Source organism: Palaemon carinicauda, unplaced genomic scaffold (genome assembly GCF_036898095.1).
Source record: "Palaemon carinicauda isolate YSFRI2023 unplaced genomic scaffold, ASM3689809v2 scaffold409, whole genome shotgun sequence".
NCBI lineage: Eukaryota > Metazoa > Arthropoda > Malacostraca > Decapoda > Palaemonidae > Palaemon > Palaemon carinicauda.
This window is the reverse complement of record NW_027171661.1, coordinates 101746-117500: the sequence shown is the minus strand read 5'-3', so window position 1 is coordinate 117500 and position 15755 is coordinate 101746. Positions and strand designations below refer to the sequence as shown.

The following is a 15755-nucleotide window of genomic DNA, read 5'->3' as shown; positions in this document are numbered from 1 at the left end:
ATAAATAATTATCCTTTTATTTAGTTATACTAATAAACATACAGTACATATCCTTGGAAATCTAGAAATCATAAATATAAAATAAAACCTGAGATTTCTGTATGTCACTTTTATATTGTCCCTTGCATGAATGTTGCCATCTTATGTGGTTGCGGTTTTGTCTCGTGAAATACGAACCAAGAACTAAATCCCCCCCCCCTACAAAACAGAAAAAAAAAAGCAAATGGTTTTCTGGGATATATTTCATAGTGCGATAATAAAATAAGAACTCTAATAATTTTTGTATATGATTATATAATTACAGTATATGATTATGTAATTATACAATTATATAATTGCATAATTATATAATTATATAATTTCATAGTCATATAATTATATAATTATATGATGATATAATTATGTAATTATATATTCATATAATTTTATAATTATATAATTATATAATTATATAATTATATAATCATAATTTTATAATGATATATTTATATAATTCTTTAATTATGTAATTATATAATTATTTAATAAGGCCATTCACGTCAATAGTTATCAATCTTTCAGAATAAATTCTGTTGACGTCATTCAATTAAGTTGTAGCCTATTGGAAACAACCATGTCTGGCGATATGCTGGACTAGGGTTCTAGACCCGCTTTAGATCGATACCTTCTTGTAATATCTGCAACCTCACCCTCCTTGTGATCTAAGAAGCACGTCTCTACTTCAGCAGGTATTGCCTGGTCCTCCTTGGTCCCAGTTTGGGTGGATAGGGAAGTTTCGTGCTGATCATATGTATATATGGTCAGTCTCTAGGGCATTGTGACCTTTAAATCTTGTATGTTAGTGTTAGCTGTACTTGTTTGCTTACATGTTTTCATCGTTTCAATTAAACATTATATTCTGTAATAAATTTAAAGATAATACTAAGATTATGTTCCTTATCTAAGCTTTCAAAACGTCTGCAAAAAAGGCCCGGGAGTGAAGACCAATTTCATGAACCTCATGACCAAAATCTAGAGCAGTTTTAGACAGCATAGAGGACTCATTAACAGTCTTGGGCTAGAGTTCTCTTGCTTGAGGGTATACTCGGGCAAACTAACTTATCTTTTTCCATATTTCCTTTACTCACTTGGCTATATTTACCTGTTGGAGCCCTTGGGCTTATAGCATCCTGCTTTTCCAACTAAGATTTTACTTACAAAATACTTGCAATTTACTTAACATTGTTATCACTTTCAAATTACTGCTATGTACTTGTACTTTGATATACTTTATTCAAAATGTTACAGATTCATCCTTGGTCATACCCAAATATGACTACCAAGTTTGATAAAAATCGGTTCGGTAGATTTTGTGTATTACAAGTTATGGAGTAACCTTCCTCTTCTTTTTTGTCTTCATCTTGAAGACATTTCAGGATTCAAAATCGGATTATAAGTTTTGGCGTAATGTTGTTCACAAACAAAAAAATAAACTAAAAATAGTTATCATTTACCTAACATTGCGATTATTTTCAAAGTGCTACAATGTACTTGTACCTTGATATACTGTTTCCATAATGTTACAGATTCATCCTTGGGCATTACCCAACACGACTACCAAGTTGGGTCAAAATCGGTACTGAAGAATTTGTGTAAAGTTGCTCAAAAAACAAACAAATAAACTAACAAACAGACAGGGGTCAATACAAAGACCTTCAAATCAAAATAAAACTTACTTTCGTCCACCGACAATGAAAATGAAGGAAGACCCAAGAAAGGCATTATGCTTCCCAACATAAAGCTGGATGTCAAAACTTGTAATCCGATTTTGAATCCTGAAATGTCTTCAAGAACTTCACCCTCCCCCGTCGGTAACAAAGCGCCTTACGTAGACACGGGTCGCCGGCAAAATTACGACGGAGACTTGCGGTTCCGAATTAAGAACACACACTGGTGGATCATGTTTGATAAGGCAGGGAGATTATGATTGCGTCATGTGAGATCTGCATCTTTATTTTTTTTTTAATCAGTTAGATTTCTTGTCAAACCAGCGTCTTTATTTTTGTCTCTTTTTCTAACCTGTGTCTTTATTTTTCGTCTTTAATTTTTTTTTTTATCAGCTAAATTTCCTGTCGAACCTTTGTCTTTATTTTTAGCCTTTTATCTTTTTTTCCTATATGGGAACTGTTTCTTGTCAAACCCTAGTCTTTCTTTTTCGTCTTTTTTTTTCTATCAGCTATATTTCTTATCGAACCTGTGTCCTTATTTTTCGTCTTATATTTTTTCTTTTATCAGCTAAATTTCTTGTCAAACTTGTGTCTTATGTTTGGTTTCTTTTTCTGAGTTAAATTTATTGTCAGACCCGCGTCTATAGTTTGATAATTATCATATTAATAATTTCAAGATTAATAATATTTTAATAATTTTTCAACTCTGAAGTTTTTTATGTGTAAGCTAAATTCCTCGTCGAACTTGTCTTTATTTTACGTCTTTTGATTTTTTTATCTGTGAGCTAAATAATAATAATAATAATAATAATAATAATAATATTAATAATGATAATAATAATGATAATAATAATAATAATAAGAAGAAGAAGAAGAAGAAGAAGAAGAAGAAGAAGAAGAAGAAGAAGAAGAAGAAGAAGAAGAATTGGTTAAAGGCTATTTCTGAATTTAATAAAATGTTTGCAAGACAGGAAATATTTTCAAGAGACCAAACTTTTCCAAAGCTATGTTGGGAATCCAAACAGATTATTATTATTATTATTATTATTATTATTATTATTATTATTATTATTATTATTATTATTAGCTACTTTACGACCTTAGTTGGAAAAGCAAGATGTTATAAGCCCAAGGACTCCAACAGGGAAAATAGCCCAGTGAAGAAAGGAAATAAGGAAAGAAAATAATGTGCCTGAGTTGTACCCTCAAGCAGGAAAACTCTAACCCAAAATTTAAACTCTGAAGAAAGAGACCAATGGTTCAGAAAAGCTATATATATATATATATATATATATATATATATATATATATATATATATATATATATATATATATATATATATATATATATATATCGTGATTTTCACCAAAGACTTGCTTCATAACTCTACACTAATGGTGATTGTTTGTCGATTACAACTCTAGTTGGAAAAGCAGGATGCCATAAGCCCAAGGGTTCCAATAATGAAAATAGCCCCGAGTTTATTCATCTATAAATGTGAAAAAACCATTCTCTTTCTCTATTCAAGTGTCAAATTAAAGGCCTTAAAGGCCACTCATTAATGGCAGAGGCAAGGGACATTGACCTTGCCCTATCATGCAGGACAATGCCCTAGAGACTGACCATATATACACATGATCAGCTCCCAAGTCCCTCTCCAGCCTAGCTACTACCAAAGATGGCCTGGCTGATGGATGACTCAGAAGATAGACATATAAGCTCCCCCAAACTCCTTTCCTTAGCTCACAAGGAGAGTAAGGTTGCAGCGTCCGAAGGAAGTAACGAGTTTTGAGCGGGACTCGAACCTCAGTCAGGGACGTTTGTTTGTTTCTTTCTTCCTTTCCCCGCAATTGCTACACCTACAGTAAGTAGGGTTGTGGTTGTGGTGGCCTGGAGGTAGCGTTCGTGCCTGGTGATTGCCAGACTGGGGTTCGAGTCCCGCTCAGACTCGTTAGTTCCTTTGGTCGCTGCATCCTCACCATCCTTGTGAGCTAAGGATGGGGGTTTTGGGGGAGCCTATAGGTCTATCTGCTGAGTCATCAGCAGCCACTGCCTGGCCCTCCTTTGTTCTAGCTTGGGTGGAGAGGGGCTTGGGCGCTGATCATATATAATATGGTCAGTCTCCAGGGCATTGTCCTGCTTGATAGGGCAATGTCACTGTCCCTTTCCTCTGCCCTTCATGAGCGGCCTTTAAACCTTTAAACCTTTAGGTGTACGTCAGGCGGTGCACACCCACCCCATCCATCTTCAGGCAAACGCTCCCAGTGGCAGTAAACAATCATAGCCCCAGATTGTTTACGTTTATGCTGGCCTGAATCCCCTTAAATCTCGCGGCTTAATGGTCATTCCTGATTCCAGGCCCCCCAGATGCTGAAGCCTTGATGAGGATGGGGGGCTTAGGGATTAGCAGCTGGGCTCTAATGAACAGTGGGAACTACTTCCCATTAGACCTCGGTGCCCAGCTGTCGATCCAACTAAATCAGTCAGCACTTTCTCTTTTACTTTTGATAATTTCTTTTTTCTCCCATCTCTTCCTTTTGGGCTCGATATTGTTGACGACTTTGGCATGTTCGATTTTACTTTGGATGCTGCTTTGGATTTGGCAGAGTGTGGGATGGACTGCATTCCATCTCAACCTGTGCCAATTTAGACGCCATCACCCTCTGGCAGACCCCATTGGGTGCAGACCAAGTCTGTTAAGAGTCGGGCTCCAGTGATCCGGTTTTAAGTCACCCATATTTGCGGGTAATGGTTGACGCCAGGCATTGGAGTCGACGGTGGGAGGGGCTAACTACCCCCACTGACCAGTGTACGCCCACCTTAAGAGAGGCAGCCCCTCTCTAATAGAGGACTGGTCCCCGCTGAAGCCTCTTCTCGTGTTGGGCCACATGGGATAGGAGGACTGACATCCTCCGATAAGAGGTGGTGTCCTGAAAACTAAATCAATCAATCCGATAAGAGGTGGATAACCCGGCTTGCTTTTTCAAAAAAACCCAACACCTCTGTTGACGACCTGGAAAATACAAACATGGACCTCGGTACAGACAGCTCCAACTCGGGTTCTAACATTGTAACGTTAGAACCTTATTCACGTCATGTGAATAATAAAACGCTAGAGAAGAAGAGAGAGAGAGTGAAAAATGATGACAGTACAGAAAGATATAGAAAAGTAGAAGTATTACCTGGTCACTATGAAGTAGTGAATTATGAAAAAATTTTTATCTTGGAATTTGAAAACGGAAGAAATGAGCGTATAAATGTTTTTAAAGCTAATAGGGAAATAGTTACTTTATGTGGAGGGCAGCCAAAAATTTTACCCCAGGGAAATGGAAGTCTCTTGATAGAGACACTGTCCCCATTACAAGGTGAAAGGTTAAACACACTTACAACATTGAATGGTCATAGCGTAAAATGCGTTTCGCACCCTACTTTCAACCAGAGTAGAGGTGTGATATATGCTCCAGAATTGTTGGATATAGAGGAGAAAGAAATAGAGGATGAACTGAAAGATCAAGGAGTAGTTAAAGTAGTCAGAATGAGAAAGAGAGTTGGAGAACAACGTATCCCTCTTGCTACTCTGATTATAACATTTGATCAATGCCGATTACCAAATGTTATAAAAGCTGGATGGCTATCTTTGAAGGTAAAACCATATATCCCGTCACCATTGCGATGTTATCATTGCCAAATGTATGGCCATTTAAGCCAGAAATGTAAAGAAAAACTAAACAATAAGCCAGCTATTTGTGCCAACTGTGGAAAATGTAGTCATGGAGTATGCATAGAAAACCCTAATTGCATACATTGTGGGGAAGCACACCCAGCTACATCTAAAAGCTGTGTAAAGTTTATTTTTGAAAAAGAAATCCAGGCCATTAGGACCATGGAAAGGGTTACTTTTAAAGAGGCTCGTAAAAGAGCTCTTGAAAAGCAAATAAGACCAGGGCAACCTTTTTCAATGGTTCTGAAGAAAAACTTGCCAAACCACACAGACGAAAATTATATCTCTACTTCTAAGATAAAGAAACAAATGAAAGTAGTTAAAGAGGTTGAAAGTCCCATCGAAAATCTATATCCAGAAATTGTGGAAAAATCAAAACGGACACTTAAAGATCTGAAAATTATTCAAAAGCCAACTACTCCGATTTTAAACAATAGTACAAACCTCTCACAGGCCGTGTCCTTGCCTGATCTGATGGAGGTTGCACTCGAAACCAATTTACCTGGTGAACCCGTAGTGGGGAAGGTGCAAAAACCTGACAGATCACAACCTTTTAATCGGAAAAGAGAGAGACCTCCCTCCCTCTCTCCTCCTACCATAAGAAACATTAAAGTCACGACTTCCAATAAATATGATATCTTGTCTGCTGATGTTTCTGAACAACTAGAAGGTAAATTGAACCAATCAGAAATTCAAGTTGAGGTCCACCATCCTCCTCAACAATTAGATCAAAAGGACATAAAGAAAAAGAGAAACACAAAACCCACTATATCAAGATCCTCTCTAGAGTTACCTCCGGGAAATATTGTTAGATCAAATATTGCCAATGGGAAGACTTCATCTAAGGTGTCTTCCAAAAAATAAAACATAGTTTTTTCCTCCATTCTGCAATGGAATTGCCAGGGTTTAAGGGCGAAATATGAACAACTTAAGCTCCTCATACGTGAGCACTCCCCTATAACAGTATGTCTACAAGAAAGCAAGCTCGATGCTAATACTCCTTGTCCTCGAGAGTATGTTAGCTATAGGACACCATATGATCAACGAGCAGGGAGCCATGGGGGAAGTCTTATATACGTTCGTCGAGATGTTCCCCAAATATCTTTGTCTATCATTACCCCTCTGCAGGCAGTGGCTGTACAGATTGATATAGGGAGAAAATACACAATCTGTTCTCTTTACTTGCCTCCAAATGATAACATCTCATATGATGATATAGTAGAGGTGATTAAACAACTCCCACAACCCTTTCTCTTACTAGGAGACCTTAATAGTAGACATCCTTTATGGGGTGATGTTTTAGCAAATGCAAGGGGTAATATTATATCGTCAATTTTGGAGAATGAAGATGTCGGACTCCTCAATACAGGAGAGCCCACACATTTTCATGTACAGACGGGTACCTTGTCCTGCATTGACCTATCAGTCGCAAGCTCTAACTGTCTTCTCGATTTTAATTGGAGAATATTAGATGATTGGCATACTAGTGATCATGCACCAATCATTATAAACACCAACAATGGTCCACCTTTACAAAGATCACCTCGATGGAATCTTGATAAGGCGGACTGGAATAGATTTCGGGAGTTAAGTGAAATTGAAGGAAATGCAGAACAGTTTGAAAGTGTTGATGATGCCATAGACTTACTTAATGGAACTCTTCACACAGCAGGAGTGAATTCCATTCCCAAAACAACTGGGATATTCAGACGACGACCAGTCCCCTGGTGGTCATCAGAACTAACTGCCCTGCATAGAGCCACAAGAAAGTCTTTAACTCGATTGTGCATGCGCCGTAATGAGGAGAATTTAGTCATATACAAGAAATGTAGAGCACAGTTCCGCCGTGCCATGAAAGAAGCTAGGCGCCAGTCTTGGATGTCCTTTGTTTCCTCCATTAACAGTAGAACACCAACATCATCTGTGTGGAGGAAAGTCAAAAAGATAGCAGGCAAATTCACCCCAAACCCACCACCAGTGTTAAAGATAAATGGACAGTATATGACTGGAGCAACCGAAGTTAGCAATGCCCTGGCTGACCATTTCTCAAATGTATCGTGCAAGTGTGAAGCAGCTCCTGGTCACCAGTATAGGAGCAATGAAGAAAAGAAAGTTTTAAACTTCGCAACAGGAAAGAAAGAGTCATACAATTCTCCTTTTACTGAAAGAGAATTTGATTCTGCTCTTGCTACTTGTAACGATACAGCCCCTGGACCCGATGGAATTCCATATGCAATGATTAAACATATACCTTTTAATACAAAGTTATTTATTTTAAGCATTTTTAATAGAATATGGCATGATCATAGTTATCCAAGTGTTTGGGAACTAGCCATTATTTTAGCCTTTTTAAAACCCGGTAAGGACAAGTTTTTAGCAGCAAACTACCGACCTATTGCATTGACATCTTGTTTATGTAAAATCATGGAGAAGATGGTCAATGCAAGACTGATTTGGTACCTTGAAAAGAAGAATATTTTATCACCCATTCAATGTGGATTCAGGAAAATGCACTCAACGAACGATGTGCTGATACAACTTGAGTCCTCCATTTGTGAAGCCTTTGCTTCCAAACAGCACCATGTGACAGTTTTTTTTTATCTTGAAAAGGCATATGATACCACATGGAGATACGGTATACTTAAAAGAATCCATGAGTGCGGATTGAGGGGTGAGCTACCACTGTTCATCCAGTCATTTCTTTCACATAGAGTTTTCCAAGTGAGAGTTGGGGAAGCTCTATCACAGAGTAAATGCCAGGAAGAAGGAGTTCCTCAGGGGAGTGTGCTGAGTGTAACCCTTTTTGCACTAGCAATTAATGGGATATCCTCAGTCATTCCCCGGGATGTTCTCGCAACATTATTTGTGGATGATCTCTCCATATCATTTGCTGGGGCCAGAATGGCAATGGTCGAGAGAAAAATCCAACTCTCTATTGATAAAATTATCCATTGGGCCGATATGAATGGATTTAAGTTCTCAACAAGTAAAACTACAATTGTCCATTTCTGTCGTATACGGGGAGTACATCCAGACCCGGATATATACATCAAAGGTCAACGGATCCCATGTGCAAGTGAAGCAAAATTTTTAGGGTTGATATTTGATTGTAGGCTTGCATGGGTTTCTCACTTAAAAGCATTAAAAGCTAAATGTGTTGAAGCTATGAATCTTTTAAAAGTCTTGGCCCATACATCATGGGGGGCAGCCCGCTATACAATTTTAAAATTATACAAGGCCTTGATATTTTCCAAAATTAGTTATGGTTGTGAGGTATATTCCTCAGCCACCCCAAGCCGGTTAAAAATACTAGATTCAATACATCATGCTAGCATTAGATTGTCCACAGGAGCCTTTAGAACCTCCCCTATCACAAGTCTCCTTGTTGATGCTGGGGAGTTGCCTCTGGACCTTTACCGGATGTCCTCTATTATTCGGTATTGGTTTAGATTGCAAAGACTCCCTAATTCTTCAGCCTTTCAGACTGCAAGCCTTGTAACGCACTCAACCTACTATGAGTTGCACCCAAAATCTCCTCAACCTTTTGGGTTTCGGGTTAACCAATTATTAAACAATCTGGATATAATTAGAAATAAGGTGCTTCCATTCAAGGTATCATCAACGCCTCCATGGAAATTACCTGACATATCTTTTTGTAAATACTTTATTGGAGTTAAGAAGAATATGACTGACTTAGAATCCAGGTCTCTTTTTATGGAACATGTCGAAGAACATAGGGGATCGACTTTTATATATACTGATGGCTCCAAATCTGATGCTGGCGTTGGATTTGGAGTACATAGTAATGATTTTAATTGTAGAGGTGCACTTCCTCTAACAGCTTCAATATTTACTGCCGAACTGTATGGCATATTAACCGCTATTGAGAAAATAGCTTTGGAAAAGGAGGGTAATTTTACAATTTTTAGTGATGCAAGGAGTGTTCTTCAAGCTTTAGAAGTTTTTAATTCTAGTAACCCTCTAGTTTTAAAGATTTTAGAATGGCTTTTTATTATTGGACGGAAAGGTATAACTGTTCGATTCTGTTGGGTTCCAGCACATGTAGGTGTGTCTGGGAATGAGAAGGCAGATTTACTGGCGAAGAATGCGGCATCCGAGTTGCTACCAAGGAGGTATCCCATTCCATGTAACGATTCCCTACCTTACATCAAGAAATTGGTTTGTGATAAATGGCAACAGCACTGGGACAGTCAAGATGGCAATAAAATGAGGGAAGTAACAAATATCATATCACCTTGGAGGTATAACATGATTTCCCGAAAATGGGAGACGACTCTTTGTCGTCTCCGTATTGGTCACACACGGTTGACACACGAGTTTCTGCTGAGAGGCCAACACCAACCGTATTGCGAGGACTGCTTAGTACCTTTAACAGTGAGGCATTTGTTGACCGAATGCCCTAATTTTACTAACTTAAGAAATAGATATCTGTTTGAGGCTCGAGGTGAGGATGGCAGGTTTATCCTTGCCAAGATTCTTGGACATGATGTATCTTACTATGCGAGCGGAATTTTTAGATTTATTTCAGAAGCAGGTCTTCTGAAAACTATTTAACTATTGTAATGACTTCTTAATTTTTATGGTTTTAATCGAATTCTCTTTTTATTTTCATATACAGTAAATGGTATCGGCGTCAATGACCTTAGATGTCAGGATGCCAGAAAACTTTCAATCAATCAATCAAGGTATCATCAACGCCTCCATGGAAATTACCTGACATATCTTTTTGTAGATACTTTATTGGAGTTAAGAAGAATTTGACTGACTTAGAATCCAGGTCTCTTTTTATGGAACATGTTGAAGAACATAGAGGATCGACTTTTATATATACTGATGGCTCCAAATCTGATGCTGGCGTTGGATTTGGAGTACATAGTAATGGTTTTAATTGCAGAGGTGCACTTCCTCTAACAGCTTCCATATTTACTGCCGAACTGTATGGCATATTAACCGCTATTGAGAAAATAGCTTTGGAAAAGGAGGGTAATTTTACAATTTTTAGTGATGCAAGGAGTGTTCTTCAAGCTTTAGAAGTTTTTAATTCTAGTAACCCTCTAGTTTTAAAGATTTTAGAATGGCTTTTTATTATTGGACGGAAAGGTATAACTGTTCGATTCTGTTGGGTTCCAGCACATGTAGGTGTGTCTGGGAATGAGAAGGCAGATTTACTGGCGAAGAATGCGGCATCCGAGTTGCTACCAAGGAGGTATCCCATTCCATGTAACGATTCCCTACCTTACATCAAGAAATTGGTTTGTGATAAATGGCAACAGCACTGGGATAGTCAAGATGGCAATAAAATGAGGGAAGTAACAAATATCATATCACCTTGGAGGTATAACATGATTCCCCGAAAATGGGAGACGACTCTTTGTCGTCTCCGTATTGGTCACACACGGTTGACACACGAGTTTATGCTGAGAGGCCAACACCAACCGTATTGCGAGGACTGCTTAGTACCTTTAACAGTGAGGCATTTGTTGACCGAATGCCCTAATTTTACTAACTTAAGAAATAGATATCTGTTAGAGGCTCGAGGTGAGGATGGCAGGTTTATCCTTGCCAAGATTCTTGGACATGATGTATCTTACTATGCGAGCGGAATTTTTAGATTTATTTTAGAAGCAGGTCTTCTGAAAACTATTTAACTATTGTAATGACTTCTTAATTTTTATGGTTTTAATCTAATTCACTTTTTATTTTCATATACAGTAAATGGTATCGGCGTCAATGACCTTAGATGTCAGGATGCCAGAAAACTTTCAATCAATCAATCAAGGTATCATCAACGCCTCCATGGAAATTACCTGACATATCTTTTTGTAGATACTTTATTGGAGTTAAGAAGAATTTGACTGACTTAGAATCCAGGTCTCTTTTTATGGAACATGTTGAAGAACATAGAGGATCGACTTTTATATATACTGATGGCTCCAAATCTGATGCTGGCGTTGGATTTGGAGTACATAGTAATGGTTTTAATTGCAGAGGTGCACTTCCTCTAACAGCTTCCATATTTACTGCCGAACTGTATGGCATATTAACCGCTATTGAGAAAATAGCTTTGGAAAAGGAGGGTAATTTTACAATTTTTAGTGATGCAAGGAGTGTTCTTCAAGCTTTAGAAGTTTTTAATTCTAGTAACCCTCTAGTTTTAAAGATTTTAGAATGGCTTTTTATTATTGGACGGAAAGGTATAACTGTTCGATTCTGTTGGGTTCCAGCACATGTAGGTGTGTCTGGGAATGAGAAGGCAGATTTACTGGCGAAGAATGCGGCATCCGAGTTGCTACCAAGGAGGTATCCCATTCCATGTAACGATTCCCTACCTTACATCAAGAAATTGGTTTGTGATAAATGGCAACAGCACTGGGACAGTCAAGATGGCAATAAAATGAGGGAAGTAACAAATATCATATCACCTTGGAGGTATAACATGATTCCCCGAAAATGGGAGACGACTCTTTGTCGTCTCCGTATTGGTCACACACGGTTGACACACGAGTTTATGCTGAGAGGCCAACACCAACCGTATTGCGAGGACTGCTTAGTACCTTTAACAGTGAGGCATTTGTTGACCGAATGCCCTAATTTTACTAACTTAAGAAATAGATATCTGTTAGAGGCTCGAGGTGAGGATGGCAGGTTTATCCTTGCCAAGATTCTTGGACATGATGTGTCTTACTATGCGAGCGGAATTTTTAGATTTATTTCAGAAGCAGGTCTTCTGAAAACTATTTAACTATTGTAATGACTTCTTAATTTTTATGGTTTTAATCGAATTCTCTTTTTATTTTCATATACAGTAAATGGTATCGGCGTCAATGACCTTAGATGTCAGGATGCCAGAAAACTTTCTATCTATCAATCAATCAATCAATTAAAGTGTGAAAAACAATTTCATTTATTTCATAATAGCCAAAATTAGTTCTATCATCCTGGAAACTTTATAAAGTACTTATTTTTTGTTTGTTTTAAGCCTTGCAAGCATTTTAAGGCAAAGCAGATAATGTAACACCATATTTTTTCTCAATTTTTTGTGTATATGAGCAAGATGAAAATTATATCGCTTTCTTTATTTAAACATAGTTATCTATTTATGTTGCAAATGATTTAAATCAACATTGAGGTCTATTTTAATGTTAACTGGTGGCTAATTACAAATTTATCTATTATTTTTATTTTTTAACAAATATTTTGTTTGAGGCCTCCTTTCTTTTTGAAGCTTCATTTCACCATCTTATATTGTGATGAAAAAATTGTGTTTCGGAGAGAAGGTGGCTCAATTATTGTACTTCATAATGATCACTTCAAATTTAGGTTATTTCACTAAAAAAATTTTTTTTATGAATTAAAAGAAAAAAAACTATGGTTCGTCCAGAACTCGCCCTATACTACGAATATGTTTTTATATGATTATGTATATACGTATCAACATTGTTTCCCAATGTACATTGATTTTAATTTTTTATTGGTCATTTATACATAATATTATGGACATTTAATAAAAATAATAATTATTTTGGTTGAATTTATATTTTACCATATGAATGGAGATTGAACAAACCTACACCATGAAATTATGCCAGCCGGAAATGAGAAATTGTAATGTCTTTCATATGTGAGTAATATAATGTAGCATACATTTAATAAAATATTAAAATAAAGTAATATTTATTATAAAATATAGTATATGTCGTATTAAAATAAATAATTTTATCATATCATGATGAATTAAGTTATTATAATATACTGGAAACTTCATCACAAAATTACCCAAGAAATGCCAGCATCTGTATTAACATTTCCTATTCCTTACTGTATTTTCACATAGTGAGACATAAAAAAAATAAAAATACAACTAAAATTTATATATAATTCTTTAAACAAGTATTAAAACTCTCATATAGCATAGATAAGTATTTAAAAATGAAAAATAAATTTAAAAACTGGAACCTTTTTAACTTTTCTTTCCGGTATTGGATCCCGAGACAAATGTAAACAAACATTTGAAGGAACGAAGAGCCAAGACTCAGATAAGTGATTCGAGTTATATATATGAAATTAAAGGTAAATTTGGAATAATTTTGTATTAATATGATATAATAGAATACTAATGTCTTAATAATTAAATGAATTACCCCCAACATTATATATTAGGCTTAAAAAAATCTTTTTTTAGGCTTAGATTGCTGGTAAAGAAGTATGTTTCTTCGGTCATATGTACCCTAGGATTGTCTGTGTTTTAGGGCAGTGTTTTTACGTGTTTTGTTTGTTAATTTAGTTGTGTTTATTGTTTTTTCATCATTTAGGACAATATTCTAGCCCGTGGGAGGATGGATCCAGGACTATTGGCCAAAGACAACCCTGGCCATATTGAGGCAACTTGTCCTGAAGGATGTCTGTAAAGTCATGTGTACCCTAGGATTGGCCAAGTATATTATATCATTATTTTACTTCTTTTAATGATATTTTGATTATTTTTATTGTTTTTAATCATATGGAACAATATTCTAGTCATATTTATATAATTTATTTACACTTAAAGATTAAAATCGGAATAATTTATAAATGAAAAAGGTGAATATCAATATACAGAAATAAAAGGCGTCTGTTAACAATGACTGTACTGTTAATTCAAATAGCATGTACAGGGCTGTTAATTCTCTATATGATTTCCAGTATTATAAAAAAAGGTATAGATAATAACAGTTTAAAATTTGATGTTTTTGTCAATATATCGTTCTTTTATTCTACTTAATAGAATGCAAAAATTTACAAATTTTTTGTCAAAAAGAAAAAAAGCTTTAATTCTTTTATCATCTTTGTTTCAGCTGGAAGATTTTATCTTGAACTGATCGTGTATATTTTTCTTTCAGATGAAGGAGTTTCATCATTTGTGCTGGGGTGTATGTATAATATCCGCCACCTGTATAATGAAGACTTAAGTATACAGCAGTGTAAGGGGGTCGCAGGGGGCCGTCAGCCCCCCAGTTAGGTAAGTAGGTAAGGACATAGCTTGTATGTTAGGTTAGGTTATGGGGGAGAAGTTTAGTTTAGTAGGCGTCCATATTTTATGGTAATCGGAGGACTGACCTAGGCAGAGGATTGACCCATAATCTCGGGTAAAACTGACCCAGCGTAGTTTGGAGGACTGACCCACAAAGTTTATACTATAGTGCATTTATTATTAAAGTTATTTGATTAAATATAATAACATATGGATTCCATATATCATTAACACTTGTATGTTGTAATAAAAACTTTTGGTAAATTTTATATAAGAAATCTATACTTAAATCAAATTAATCCGACTAACGGGTGTTACCTGGGAAGGGAATCCGGGGACTTGCTCCCGGCTAGGGGTTGTGACCTGGGAACTACTAGGTTAGGTTAGGTGGGTTTTATTAGGTTCTGTACAGCTTAACTCCTGAAACTGGTTTTGCTCCTGTGCAAAATACAAACCGTCCGCTCTTTACTACGGAGGAGTATTACGGCAAAGCTAAAACCAGCCGATAAAGCTTTTTTTCACGGTGTAACAACCCGCCTCTAGGTAGTGCTCACACCAGCACTAGTGACTAACATTCACTTTCTATTTCAGCTCGGTAAATACGTAGTCTTTCTCTCTTGCCAACCTTTTTAACCGGTTTGCGGTTAAAAGTAACTGGCCTAATGCTTAATAAAATGCCCATTTGTTTTGAGCTGCCTTCATTGGTTCTCACGGGTTCCCTGTGCAAAGAAGGTTGTGAGGTACGAGAGACAGACCATAGCCGAGTGATGCTTTATTCCTGAGACGGGCAGAGTACATTGACCTGTGCTATCCATCGTTTCTCAGGTTGAACGTCGAGTAGGAAAAGACGTAGGACCCGAAGGGGTTAATGATGGCTGTCTTTGGGATGTCATCGGGCTGAATGGGGACCTGAAAATAAGACTTTTAAGAGATCTATCTTGGAGAAAATAGTGGCCCCGTGAAGGGTCCCGGTGAGATCCTGCATGTTTGGCAACGAGTAGTGGTCAGGTGTCGTGGCCAGATTTAGGAGTCTATAATCACCGCAGGGCCTCCATGTGCAGTGGAGAGGCCTACAGGCTGAACCCCTTTTTACATATTCCCATGCTCTCCGTCTTCAAGGCTTGTTTGGCGTCCTGTAGCTTCTGCGGAGGGAGGGTTCTGAGCCTGCAGTGGGTTATCGGGCCTGTCGTTGAGAAATGGTGGAATATCCCATGCTTGGCAGGGAACCCCTTCAGTTGGTGGAGCTCGGGTTTGAAGACCTCCGGGAATTCCTGCGGCAGGCAGCCGTATTCATGG

The 15755-nt window shown here is 37.2% G+C and overlaps 1 long non-coding RNA gene across 5 annotated transcripts in view; it reads left to right on the top strand.

Annotated features, from left to right (window-relative positions):
* Positions 1-13439: 13439 nt before the first annotated feature.
* LOC137636847 (uncharacterized) overlaps positions 13440-15755 on the top strand; it is a 62107-nt gene continuing 59791 nt past the window's right edge. For 2 of the 5 annotated variants that reach the window (XR_011043249.1, XR_011043248.1), the window contains exons 1-3: positions 13465-13519; positions 13762-13884; positions 14329-14447. This is a non-coding gene — a long non-coding RNA (uncharacterized lncRNA). Of the gene's footprint in view, positions 13520-13761; positions 13885-14328; positions 14456-15755 lie in introns of all 5 variants that reach the window. The other 3 variants (XR_011043251.1, XR_011043252.1, XR_011043250.1) reach the window with 3 other exon arrangements.